Source organism: Lissotriton helveticus, chromosome 1_1 (assembly GCF_964261635.1).
Source record: "Lissotriton helveticus chromosome 1_1, aLisHel1.1, whole genome shotgun sequence".
NCBI classification, from domain to species: Eukaryota; Metazoa; Chordata; class Amphibia; order Caudata; family Salamandridae; genus Lissotriton; species Lissotriton helveticus.
The window spans coordinates 890,926,056-890,939,827 of NC_136057.1; the positions used below are offsets into that span (position 1 = coordinate 890,926,056).

At 48.1% G+C, this 13,772-nt stretch overlaps 1 protein-coding gene across 2 annotated transcripts in view; it reads right to left on the minus strand.

The window, feature by feature from the left end:
- The window catches only part of SCAF11 (SR-related CTD associated factor 11), an 864,597-nt gene that overhangs the window by 271,958 nt on the left and 578,867 nt on the right, over positions 1-13,772 (minus strand). The window lies entirely within an intron of this gene.

Here is a 13,772-nt window from a genome sequence, read left to right on the forward strand (position 1 = left end):
CGTGGAGCCATGAAGAGTACAGACACTGGTGTGTACCAAAGGCAAGTAACTTGTCAATTTGATAGACATATCTAGCCGCTGATTCCTAACCTCTGAACAGATACCCAAGCAATCCCATTCCCGGGAGAGGGGCTGCAGACATTTTTCAGACAAAAAATAATCCTGCAGGACTGAATGGGCAAAATGACCGTCCCTGCGGATCTGGCTGTCCAGGCAGTAATGCCTGATAAACCAGTGCAGGGATGCCCATGTTGCTGCCAGACAGATTACCAGGACTGGGACTACTCGTGCCAACGCTGTGGCTGCAGCTTTAGCTCTAGTGGAATTAGCTCTTAAACCTTCAGGATGCTGCTTCTTAGCCAAAGCGTAGCAGATCGTGATGCAGAGAAAGACACATCATGAGATGGTGGTTTTCTGCACCGCCAGACCTTTCTTCGCACCACCTTACCCCACAAAGAGTTTGTCGTCCACCCAGAACATTTTTGTGCGGTCAAAGTAGAATGGCAGCGCTCTTTTTGGGTCCAGATGAATGTGGAAGAGCGCAGAAGTTTGGCACAGGGGGGCAATTGTGCAGGAGCTCGAAAGGAGCACATGCGGAAGGTGAGAACCAAATTAAGGTCCCAATAAGGCATAATGAAGGGGGAAGGTGTACACATATGTCCACTTGAGTCTAAAAGCATCTCTGAGCGAGACACCTTGGAAACTCCAGCGCGTAAAACTGCTGCCATTGCGCGTTCTTTGCAGACGCGCACAGATATCATGAATAGTTTCTTACCAGTCGGTGTAGTTTTGCAGCTTGAAGACTTTCTGGATTCACTATGCTGTGCATTATTCCGCGGTCTAGTGGTCGGGTCCGGAATCATAGTATTTTTTCTCTTTATTTTTTTCTTCGTGGCCCAGGTGGGCGTTGATGTCTCACCATTTGGTGTCCTCCTGTGACGTCCGCGCGCTTTCTCCGGAAGCACCCACCTTTGGTAGCCATCTTCGGATTCTTTTTTTCTTTTCTTGTGTTATTATTGTTTTTCCTCAAATTTCTTAATTTTGCCCATTTTTAAATCTCCTTCCTCCTTTCTCATCTTTCTGGCGAAGGAGGGTGGGTGGGTATCTAGTGAATCCAGGAAGTCTTCAAGCTGTAAAACTACACTGACAGGTAAGGAACTATTTGTTTTGCAGCGTGAATCTTTCTGGATTCAGTAAGCTGTGCATAGACTTTGTAGCGGTTTGCTAGGTTTGTGGTGGCTGGGTGGAAGATGAGCGTTGGTTGTTGAATATATGTTGAAGCACCTTTTGTCCTACTTGTGCTTCCTTGTTCATCTGTATATCCACGTAGTAATGCTTAGTGAACGTGTGCACTGAAGGCCATGCTGCCGCCAGGCACATATCTTGAATGGGTGTGTTTGCCAGGAAAGCTATTGTTGCTCCCTTTTTTCTGGTAGAGTGAGCTTGTGCTGCTCCTTGTAGTTCTTGACCTGCCTGCTTGTGGCAGAATTGGATTGTTTGTGCGATCCATCGCACAATGGTGTTTTTCGTTACCGGTCTTCCTAAGAAACTGCTGGCGAAAGACACAAAGAATTGCTTTGTTTTCCTACAATCTTTAGTCCTTTCAATGTAATGCATCACTGCTCTTCTAGCGTCCAGAGTGTGCAGTGCCCTCTCTGTGCTTGTGGATGGATTCTGGAAGAAACTTGGTATCTGTATTGTCTGGCTTATGTGGATCTTTGACACCACCTTTGGCATAAAATGTGGGTCTGTTCTAATTACCACCCTGTCATTGTGAATTTGAATGTAGGATTCTTGTAGTGTTAGCACTTGCAATTCGCGCACCCTGCATCGCGAGGTGATTGCCACCTGAAAAGCTGTCTTTAAGGTGAGCATATGTAGAGAAGCCTTGTGAATGGGTTTGAATGGTGCTTTCAGGAGTTGCGTTAGAAATACATTGGAGGTTGCACGCCGGCAGTGGCATCTTTTTTGGGGGTGCGATTCGTTTTGCCCCCTCCAGAAATCTTTTTACCACCTGGGATGTAAAGAAACTTTTCCCTGTTTCTCCTCTTGTATAAGCTACTATTGCTGCTAGGTGTGCTCTTAGCGAGGTGTAGCTTAGGTTACTCCTTAGCAAGTGTGTTAAGTACTTTAGCACTGTTGATTCCCTGGTGATTCTCTTCTGGATGTGTTCCTTGATGCACCACTGGGTGAACCTTTTCCATGTTGCTACATAACGCTTCTGTGTGGTGGGCCTCCTTGCCTCTCGTAGCACTGCCAGTGTGCTCTCCGGGAGTTTTAGGTGGGAAAACTCTAAGTCTTCAGGAGCCAAGCTGCAAGGCTGAGGCTCTCTGGTTCTGGGTGAAGCACCCTTCCGTTTTGCATTGAGAGCAGGTCTCTTCTTTTTGGGAACTTGTGTGTTGGCCCCTGTGCCATTTCCACTATTTGAGAGAACCAGGACTGCCTGGCCCACTGTGGTGCTACCAGTATTAGCTGGTTCTGCACTTGCTGAGCACCCTGTGCATCAGTGCTATCGGGGGAAAAGCGTAGGCAAATGTCTTCGACCAGCTTATCCATAGGGAATTCCCTTGGGATTGCTGACCTGGCTGTCTGGATGCGAAGTATTGGCATTTTGCATGCTGGTGTGCTGCAAACCGCTCTATTTGTGGGGTCCCCCACTTCTTGAACAGTTTTTGCGTTTCCGATGGGCTGAGCTCCCACTTGTGGGATGAGTGTCTGCTTCCACATTGTCTTTCCCTGGTAGATGTATCAACAGGAGGTTTATTTGTAGTGGGATGGCCCATCTCTATATTTCCTGTGCTAGGCCTGATAGCGCCATTGATTGTGTTCCTCCCTGCTTATTGATGTAGAACATCGTTGTGGTGTTGTCTGCTTGAATTAACACCCTCTGCCCGTACAGCTACTTCTGGAAGGCTTTCAAGGTTAGGAACATGGTCTTCAGTTCTAGATAGTGGATGTATTTGACCGCATCTGTTTGTGTCCACAAACCCCTCACTTTGAGCTGGTTCATGTGCGCTCCCCACCCCAATTGGGAGGCGTCTGTTGTGATGGTCACCGTTGGAGTTGGTGGTGTAAATGGCTTTCCCTTTGTTATGTTTTCTTTGCTTCACCACGCTATCTCCTCTTGCACTACGTATGTTACAACCACTAGGTCTTCCCAACTCCCTGTTGCCTGTGACCATTGCTGATGGAGCCAGTCCTGGAATGGTTTCATGTGGAGTCGAATATTGGGGACTAGGTGTATGTAGGAGGCCATCATCCCCGTGAGTTTGCTCACTGTCCTTACTGTCAGAGATTGCCCCTTCCGGTATTGACGTGTCTCCTTCAGTAGGGCAAAGGTTCTCCTCTCGCTGGGGAACACCCTGCCCCGAATTGTGTTGATCTGTGCACCCAGAAAGATTTTCACCTGTTCTGGTTCTATCGAGGACTTTCCCCAATGTACCGAAAAACCTAGCTCTGCCAGCGTATGCGTGACCCGCTGAGCATGCAGTTTGCCTTGGCTGCAGGACTTCGCCTTTACCAGCCAGTCGTCGAAGTAGGGATATACATGTATTCCCTGCCTCCGTAGGTGCGTCACTACCGCTGCTAGGCATTTTGTGAAGACCCTTGGTGCGGATTTTAGTCCAAAGGCTAGGGCTGTGAACTGTTAGTGTGCTTTGTTGATGGCAAATCATAGTAGATGTTTGTGTCTGTGGTTCATGGAAATGTGTAGGTAGGCATCTTTGAGGTCTATAGTGGACATGAAGTCTCCGTCCCTTAATTGTGGTATAACTTTCTTTAGGACATCTTGAATTTTTGTGTTTTTATGTGTAGGAACCGTAGGTCTAGTACGTTTTGTCCACTTTTGGTACGAGCAAGTAGTTGTAATACACTCCCCTGTTTCTTTCCTTGAACGGCACTGTTTCTATTGCCTCCTTGTGGAGGAGTTCTTGTGCCTCCTGTAGAAAGAGTAAAAGCTCTTTTGGCAAGCGTGTTTTGTTGGATGGCCTACTGTTTGGGGGCGGTCTTTCCAGTTCTATACAGTAGCCAAACGGTATGATGTTAAGTATCCATTTGTCCGCTGTGATCTTCTTCCACTCCTGGAAGAAGTATTTTAGTCTGCCTCCTACCGGTGTTACATGTTCAAGGATCTTTTCTTTGTGTGTGTCTAATTGTCTTTTGCTGTGCCGCCCCTCTAGAGGTGTTGTCTGGGTGGGCACGTTTGGTACAGTGGAGTCACTTGGAGGCGGATTGCTGTCCCCCTCTTCTTGCTTGTCCTCGTCCGTTTGAGCGCCCCCGGTTGGTACTGCCAGCTTTGCTGTTGCTGACCCTGCTGTTGCGCCTGGTTGTTTCCTTGATAAGTCTGTTGGAAGGCCTGATGCGATGTTCCCGGTTGGTTTCCTCCTCTGCCACCCGGTCTCCTTGAGGGTGTGCCCTTCTCATCCCTCTGAACTGTAGTGCTCCCATGGACTTTGCAGTTTCATTATCCTTTTTGAGCTGCGTCAGTTTTTCGTCAACTGTGGTCCCAAACAGTTGTTCCCCGTTGAAGGGCGTGTTCAGAATATTGTTCTGGACTTCCAGTTTGAAACCTGAGATCCTCAGCCAGGCATGCCTTCTCTCAGTCACTCCAATCATCATAAGCCTGCTGGATGTGTCAGCTGCATCCAGGGCCGATTTTAGGCAGGTGTTGGCCATTTTTTGCCTTCCTCCACCAGGCGTGTTGCCCTTTGCTGGTATTGTTCCGGGAGGAGTTTGAGCAGCTGCCCGACCTCCTCCCAATGTTGGTATGCGTGCCTGTTTATTAGGTCATTGGAGTTTGTGATGCGCCAGTGAATCACCACATTCCTCTCTACTTTCCTCCCCATGAGGTCTATTCTCTTACTATGTCTGGAGGTGGCCCATGGTTTGTGGGAACGATGGCCCTCTTCCTGGCTGTTGACGCTATAATGGAAGTCATCTGGTACGGATCCCTGGATATATGCTGGGTCCTTCGAGTAATGCTTGTATTTTTTCTCTGTTCTATGGGTGACAGATCTGCAGGCTGCTGGGGCTCCTTGAAAGCCTCCCTGCCCTGGTCCAGCACACTTGGGAGCATGGGTAAGAATTGGCTCCTAGTTTGATTGGGGAGCAGAGTCTCTAAGAGAAAACAAGTTTTAGGTTTCTCTTCCTCTAATTTTACCCCATATTTTGCTGCAGCGTTCTTGATGACCATATTGTAGATGCCAATGTCGTCTGGCGGCGAAGGCCTCGACGGATATGACTACGTCATCCTCCGGGCTTTTGGTGTTGAGGTCCTGCCATTCCAGGTCCTGCGCTTCCGAGGATGTCGAGCCCAAGTATGTCTGCTGATCGTCCTCGCCTTCTCCTTCATAATAATACAGGCCATCTTCGTCCTGTTGCTCCGCTGGTTCAGGAGTTTTTGGCGGCTCGCCGGCTTCAAACTCCTCCTCGACTTCTGTTTCGACTACAGCCGTGGGCTTCAGAGGGATGGTGTATTTGCTCATCCGTTCGTCGAAGTCCTTTTTCCTCTGGAGGATGCTGTCCATTTCGGCCTCGAGCCTTCTCTACTTCCTCTCCAATTCGGCCGCATGTTCGGCGTCAAGAGTTTCAGTGCTTCTCTTCGAGGTCGTGGATGTTGACGTCGAAGTCGCCTTCAGCTCTTTTTCCTTCGGCATCGAGAGTGCCTTTTCGTGGCCGGGCTTTGACGACCTATGCTGTTCTAGAGCTTTCGCCGTCAGAGTCCTTTTTGAAGGATCCGCTGGGCTGTTTGTCCGCGGACGCAGCTGTGGCCGTCGAGTGCTTCGACGCCAGTGCTCCTTTTTAGGACTTTGGCTCATTTTTTCGAGAGTCTGTCGGGGCTTTAAGAGTCGACGTCTCTCTAACCTCCTTTGTCAACGTATCGGTCTCTGCGACCGTGTAGTCCTCTGGTCTCTCCGTGATGTTGCCCTCTTCTCCGCTGGAGAGGCCCAAGTCCTGGAGTTACGGGGGTTGTCCTTGCCCCTGCATGGTGTAGTTCGCTCTGCTCTGTCTCTCCCTCACTCTGAGGGTCTTGGGGGTGAATGCCGAGCAGGCGTTGCAATCCTTGCTTTGGTGGTCGAGTGGCAGGCAGAGGTTGCAGACTTATCCTTCTGTGCGAACTTGAGTTGGCAATTACGGCAGAATTTGAATGGGGTTTTGTCCATTCCTGCGCTCAGGGGGGCCCCTGTGTGCGAATTCTCCGTTGGACGCCGAAGTTCTTTATTTTCCTCACTCTTCATCGTCCGGGCTCTGTGCTCCTGATCAGTGTGTTTAAAAATTCCAACTTTTGGTGTTTTCAGCTTGATTTCCTTATTCTCTTCTCCAAAAACTCTGGAACTCTTCGGTGACGATCCACACCCAACGGCGGAAAAAAGAATCTGAAGATGGCTACCAAAGGTGGGAGCTTCCGGAGGTTCTTCCCTCTGCTGAGATCATGCACCACTTCTGGATGGAGAGGCCACTTGTGATCGGCTAGGCATGGATGGCGGAGTTCTTCCGTCTTAGCGTTCAGGGAACCTGCCAGGTGTCAAGCCACCATGGATATGCCCACTTGCTCCAGCCATGTCCAGAGACGCAGGTCTTCTTGATAAAGAGTCCACAACCCCACTTCACCCTATTTGTTGCAGTATCACACGGTGGTAGTGTTGTGTAAAAACTTGAACTAGCTTTCCTTTGTTGGGGGTTAGAAAGGCTTTCAGTGCCAATCGGATAGCTTGGAGCTCCCGCATGTTGATGTGGAGTCCGAATTCCGCCTGCGACCCGAGTCCTTTGGTCTCCACCTCTCCCAGATTGCCGCCCCTTCCTCCGTAAGTAATGTATCTGTTACTACTGTCAAATAAGGTTGGTTGACCCATTCGTGGTTGGTCAGCCACCGCTGCAGGTCTCCTGCAGTACGCTCCGAGATCTGGACCATGTAGGAGAGATTCCCCAGATGCTGCACCCACTTGAACTTCAGGTCCGAATTGCAAGATCCGCATATGCCATCTGGCATGGGTCATTAGCAGCATGCAGGAGGCTATGAGGCCTAGCAGCCTCAGTCATTCTCACCGAAATCCAAGATAGAGGATGAAACATCAGTATCCCAGCCTGAATACAATGAACTCGCCGCTATGGAGGATAGGCCTAAAACTGCATGGTGTCCAGAACAGCTCTGATGAAAGGGAGCGCCTGATAGGAAGTCATGTGTGACTTCAGCACATTGATACTGAACCACAGAGAAGGTGGGTCCACCGCTATCTGGAGGTGGGAGATGACAGCCTTGGGTGAGCCTGCCTTCAACAGTCAGTCATCGAGGTAGGGGGAAGACTGGCACCCCTGTTCTCGGCAGATGAGCTGCGACCACCATCATCACCTTGGTGAACACCCAAGGGGTGCTGGTAAGGCCAAAAGGGAACACCGTGAACTGAAAATGCTTGTGGCCCACACAGAATCACAGGTAAAACCTGTGGTGAGGCAGGTTGGGGATGTGAAAATATGCGTCCCTCAAGTCCTAGGTCTAGGATAGGATGAAGTCCCTTGTCCTTTTAGGTGACCAGAAAGTAGTGGGAATAGCAACCACAGCCTACTTCTGGGGCTGGAACTCTTTGTATAGCTCCCTTGGCCAAGAGAGCCATGATTTCCTCCTGGAGCAAAAATAGATGATCCTCTGTCAGCCGGCCGGAAACCGGAGGCATGGAGGGAGGGAGTAGCCACTTGGATAATTTGGAGAACCCATCTGTCCGAAGTAATGTGTTGCCAGTGGTGGAGGTGATGGCAGATCCTGCCACCAACTGGACGCCCATGTTCTTGAAGGGCAAAACTAGGAGGGAACGGAGGTTGAAGCTGCCAGAGGGAGGGGTGGCTTGAACAGACTTCAGGCTATCCGACACATGGGGTCGGACAAACAGCCCCCGCAGCCGTGCAGGGGTTGTGGAACTTGCGTGGCTTGTTTATTTATTTTATCTTTATTTTTATTTTAGAGGTTTTATATAGCGCTGGCTGGACCAGAGGGCATCAGAGCGCTTTACATATTGTGAACCAGGAGGTAAAAACACCGGGACCAAAAAAACATAGCAGTATTATATATGCACAACAAATACGTCAATATATGGGGGACTTTAGGAGGATAAATATGGGAAGACAAAAAACACCATACTGTGGAGTAAATGGTAATAATTACATAGGCACAAAAAAAAAATTAAGAAGAGCGCTGGGAAGATAGGGGAGAAAGGAAAGGGAGGATAGTGGTCAGTTAGGTTGATAAGGAAAGGGAGGGTAGGTCAATACATTGGATGGGGTTGGAGAGGGATGATGAGGGCTGAGGGTTGACGACAGAAGGGGGGTGTGAGGGAATGCTAGGGTGGTAGACAGGGAGGGGGAGGTGATGAGAGGAAGGGCGGGCAAGGCAGGTCGCAGGGGGGCGGACGCATCTACGGTCGGACACAGGTGGCCAGTAAAGGGGAGGAGATAGGGATTAGGGTCCCCAATATTTATTGAGAAGATGTAGTTTGAGTTCTTTTTTGAAGATAAAATAGGAAGGATTGCATCGAAGTTTAGTAGGCAGGGCATTCCAAATGCAGGGAACATTGCCGGAAAAGGATCGAGACTGGATTTCTTTTTCATAATGGGGGGGATAAGAAGGAAGGAGTTAGTGCTTCTCAAGGATCGGGAGCAGCCGGTTTTACTAAGTTTGTTAGTGAGGTAGGATGGTGTGTTCTGATGGAGAGTTTTGTGTGTAATGCAGGCCGTTTTGTAAGTGGACCTACCTTCAATGGGGAGCCATTTAAGGGTAGGGGAAATGTGGTCGAATCGTTTGCAGTCTGTGATAAGCCTCGCAGCAAGGTAGAGAACAGATTTTAGAGGTGCAAGGTGGATCTTGGGAATTCCAGTAAGAATGGCATTGCCGTAGTCAATTCGTGATGGTAAAAGGGATTGGACTGCTAGTTTGAAATCATCGATAGGGATGAAGGGCTTGATTTTCTTCAGGTGGCGGAGAGTGAAGAGGGCCCCTTTGGCAGAATTGTTGATGTGGGTCTTGAGGGTGTGGAGGTTGTCAAGGGAGATCCCTAGTGATTTGACTGAATCGGACAGGGATAAGGAGCAGTTGAGGGCATTAAGGTCTTTGATCCAGTTTTGAATGGGGAGCTGATTGTTGTTTGGGGAAAAAAAGAATTATTTCAGTTTTTTTGGGGTTGAGTTTGAGGTGGTTCATGTGGAACCAGGCTTGAATCTTGATGAGTGTTGAGGTGAAGGATGTCAGCATGAGTTTTAATCTTATAGTAGAGTTGGGTGTCGTCGGCATAGAGATGGTAGTTGATCCTGGCTTGTTTGAGAATGAGTGTTAGGGGTTCCATGAAGAGGTTAAAGAGAGGGAGACAGGATAGAACCTTGCGGAACTCCTAAGGAGATGGGGGTAGGCTTAGATAGGCAGTTCTGGATTTTGATTTGTTGAGTGCGGTGTTGAAGGTAAGAGACAAACCATTTGTGTGTAATACCATTTAGGCCAAATCTATCTCTAAGAATATTAAGTAGAGCAGAGTGATTAACAGTATCAAACGCTGCGGAGAGATCTAGGAGGATCGGAAGGCTAGATTCGTTAATGTCGAGTGAGTGGTGGATGTCGTCTACAATGTTGAGCATGGCGGTTTCCGTACTGCATCCTCTCCTAAAGCCAGATTGGAAGGGATCAAGTAAGTTAAAGTGTTCAATATGTCTGTCTAGTTGGAGAAGGACGCATTTTTCAAGGGCTTTAGAGAGAAGGAGAAGGTTGGAGATGGGACGGAGATTGTTGAGATCATTTGGGTCCGCCAGTGGATTTTTGATAATGGGAGAAATTTGTCCAAGTTGTAGGTGTTGATAATAGCAGTCCAGGGAGGGGTGAAGATATGTTTGAGGTTTTGGAGAAGATTGGAGGGGAGTGGGTCTTTGGTGTGGGAGGAAGGCTTAAGTTCGGTAATGATTTTGAAGACTTCTCTTTCTGTGACAGGCTGGAAATTAATCCATTTGGCATTATTTTTAAGGAGCGTGTTAGGTAGCTTAGGGTCAAGGAGAGTGTGGGTCGGGGAAGGCTGGAAGGCTTGTTGGCTGGAATAGAGCAGACACCGTTGAAAGCCCCTTCAGTTGTCACGAAAGGAGCGAAAGGCAGACTGGGGACAGGAGGCAGTTGCAAGAGACCCAAACACTTGGCTGTAGTCGGAGAGTCCTTAAAGCACTCTTGCACTGTGTCTGCCTTTTTCTCCATAGAGATTGGTGCCATCAAAGGGCATTTCCACGAGTGAAGCTTGGACATCCCCATAAAAGTCAGTTGTTCTTAGCCAAGCATGGCGTCTAAAAGCCACTATCTTAGAAATCGATCTGGCCAACGAGTCGTTTGTTTCTAAGCGACATCGAATTGCGAACTTTGCTGCGTCTGTTACGGCTTGGGAGAGGATGGCCCTCGCCTCCTCAGGGACATGTGGCAGCACTTGCGCAACAGTTTCCCACAGAGAGTTGGAATAACCAGTCTATATGCATGCAGTGGTCACCAAACGCGATGCTGGCCGAAGAAAAATGTTCTTGCCTTAACTGTCAGCCCTTTTGGATTCACTATCTGGGGAGCTGCAGGGAACACGTCATGGGAGGTAGAGGCTTGGACTACCAAGCTCTCTGGGGTCGGTAGTGAGGAAGTGTGGGTTGAGCATTGCGGTCGCGGCGGGAGAAATTCCTGTTTACAGGAGCCCCTGTACTGGGTTTGAACCATTTTCCCAGAAAGACGTCCGTGAGGGCTTCACTAAAAGGCTGCAAGGGTTCTGAATAAGCTGCTCACGGCTGTAGCATCTCCGTCAAGATGTTAGTCTTGACTGCCATGGAGGGTATATGGAAGTCAAGGACCTCAGTCGCCCTATGCACCACCACTGTTCTGTAGCCACGGTGGGGGGAGAAAGTATGCCCGTATCTGGAGAATTATCCAGTCCACTGGCTTTACCCAATTCCTCATACCAGCCAATCTCCAGCTCATAAGGCTGGTCTTCTGAAGGGTCCAGTGACAACTCCCATTCTTCTACCAATCCTAGGCTTTCAGAATAAGGCTAAGGAAACAACCTAGGACCTTTTGGTCCCATCAGCGCCAGTCGACTTCATTCCAACTATGTCGTCGGGAATCAGAATAGCGCTGGCAGCGTCAGGAGCATCAGGACTGGCGTCGGCATAAGGTCACAATGGTACAATCGGCATCAGTCTGGATCCATCTCTGGATTCATGGGAGGCCATCAGCGCTGGAGCCACCAGTGCGGAACGCGATGGGCACCCCCAATCCCCACAGGGCCCAAAGGGGTGCCGGAGGGGTTCGGCCGCCCAAAAGTGAGGCGCATGGCCTCATAGAACTCCATAATTTGAGCCCTGGAAAAGCCAAGCGGTATGAAGTCGGCCCAGACACAGGTTCCAGTGAATGAGAACTTGAACGCCAATGTTCTTCCGTTGCACCAGCAAAGAGATGGAGAATTTGAAGCACGCTTCGACTTCTTGTGTTTTCTGTGCCTCTTACCCAAGTACCTCGATCTTGAGTGGGAAGAAGAGGACTTGAGAATCTTTAAGCGGTGCCGGGACCTTCCTATCGACTGGGTTTGTGATCTCAGAGAAATCCAGCATGCCATAGATTACCAGGCCGTGAGCAGCTTCATGGACCACTCCCTCAAAGCTTTTGGTGCCATGACCTAGCAGTCGGAGCACGAGTTGCGGTCGTGCTCCAGACACCACAGGCAGACCAAATGGGTAGGTCCGTTACAGACATTACGCGAAGACAGGCACTGCACCGTATGCAGCTTTAAGTCTTCCTAGAGGACATCCTGCACACCAAAAAGGGGTCGACATAGGTCGAACAATCCTGTCAAAAAGTGACAGAGGGCAGCTCTTTTCACGGGTAAGTGTGGAAAGAAAAGAACTTATGTCAGTGAACCGAGGTGGTGCCTATACAGGTGACGTAGACGTCACTTCTGGTATGGAAAACGCAGACGATGTCACAAAGCCAACTAAAGCCACTTACCAGCATGCAGGTGTAGTGCTCGCAGGAAAATCTCCCAGATCCACTATGACACCTGGGAAATTCAAAGGTAAAGAATCTGCGGCTAGATGTCTTTCAGATATATACATCACACCTCATTCAAAAACCAACACCCAAAATAAAATCTGAAGAATTCAGTTTGGGTTAACCGGTTACACCCGCTTCATGGCATAGCCAAGAGCTTGGTATTTCACAACCAGAAATACCAGGGTTTTTATTTTCTCACCCAAACATGAAGTCACTAATAATGGGTTGCCATTCATTTTTCAACCCTCAGTAGAAGCCGGAAGATCAGCCACTAAAAGACAATCCGCATACAAGACACTTCACAAGGAAACATCATTCATTATTCTGCAGTGACTCTCCCTCCATTGCTCATGAGCTTCCATACTATGTAGTAGTGCAGGTCCATCAACTGTTTTCCCTCAATTGCTTTGATCAAATGTTCCTAAAAGACTGTTGTGACAAATTATTAATTTGTGCTGAACAGAGCATATTCAACAATGCATGCTTTTCATTGCAAAAGGGGCTGTCAACATTCCACTACAAGAAAGCAAATAAAGTTCTCAGGGATCATGTCAATACAGGATTTATTTGCTTTGTTGCCAAAGCATCTACTCCTTTTATTTTGTTCAGGAAGCCGAGCATCTCAAAATGGATTCCAAATTACTGATTCTTTGACTGATTCTACAGGACTCTGCTTGCCTCTAACCACTATGCTGCTTTTTGAGCATCTTCATCAAAACAGCTTGTCCTCGTTGCTATTGTCAACCAGAGAGCTCATGGCCTGTTTCTGGAACCTTCGCGCCCTCCTCAGTGTTTCTTCAAGACTCTGCTCCCGGACTGTCTACACTGCTTAGCGCCCTTTTCTCAGAAACCATTTGTCTGTCCACAGAACATCTCAGAAGGAGCCATTTAAATTGACTGTTAAAAAATGTATTAAGTGTGCTGTCACCACTTAAGGTGCCCTTGCGCTAAAAGTACTGCATTACTTAATTGAGACATTTGCAGTTTTTATTAGGATTTCCTGAAAATGAGATGGTTGGCAGTAGTGTACAACAAACTTTAGCGACCGAGAACTAAAAAGAATGGCCATCCAGTCATGCATAATTAATATTTGCGAATTTCAAGCAGATGAGCAAATGCAGATCAATTGTGAGAGATTGGGATGGTATCTGAAGAAGAGATCTCTAATGAATTTAGGACTCATTCCATACAGAGCTTCACAGCAAATCAATTTTAAAAATGCCAATTGGCAACCAGTGAAGTTGTGCCAGGTGATACGAGTTGGACATGTGCCAAGGAAGAATAGTAGTAGATTAGCTGCAGCATTTAGACCCATCTGAAGAGGCTGTAATTGAAACTAAGGAAGCCCTCAAAACAGAGCACTCCCCTAGTACAGTGGAGCCAACAAAATGAATAACCATAAAACGATGTTTAGGAGGAAGAGGGAGAATTTTCTAAAGGCAGAAGTTACTCTAGATCTTTGTGGTGCTCAAGAGGTCTTGATCAATAATAAATCCCAAGTGGGGAGTGTAGCTACTGGTTGAGGCTAAAGTTGTACAATGTATGGAGGTAAGCAAAGGAACAAACACCCTTTAACACTTTCCTCTGGTACTTTAAGGTAAACAAACCTACTGACGCCAAAATGCAGGCCTTCAAAATGTTTTGTGCTAAATTATTTTGAACATGCATGTTGGCATAGTAGTCATTTATTGTATGCAAATGATTGTTATTCACGAGTGACTAGTTAAGTTCA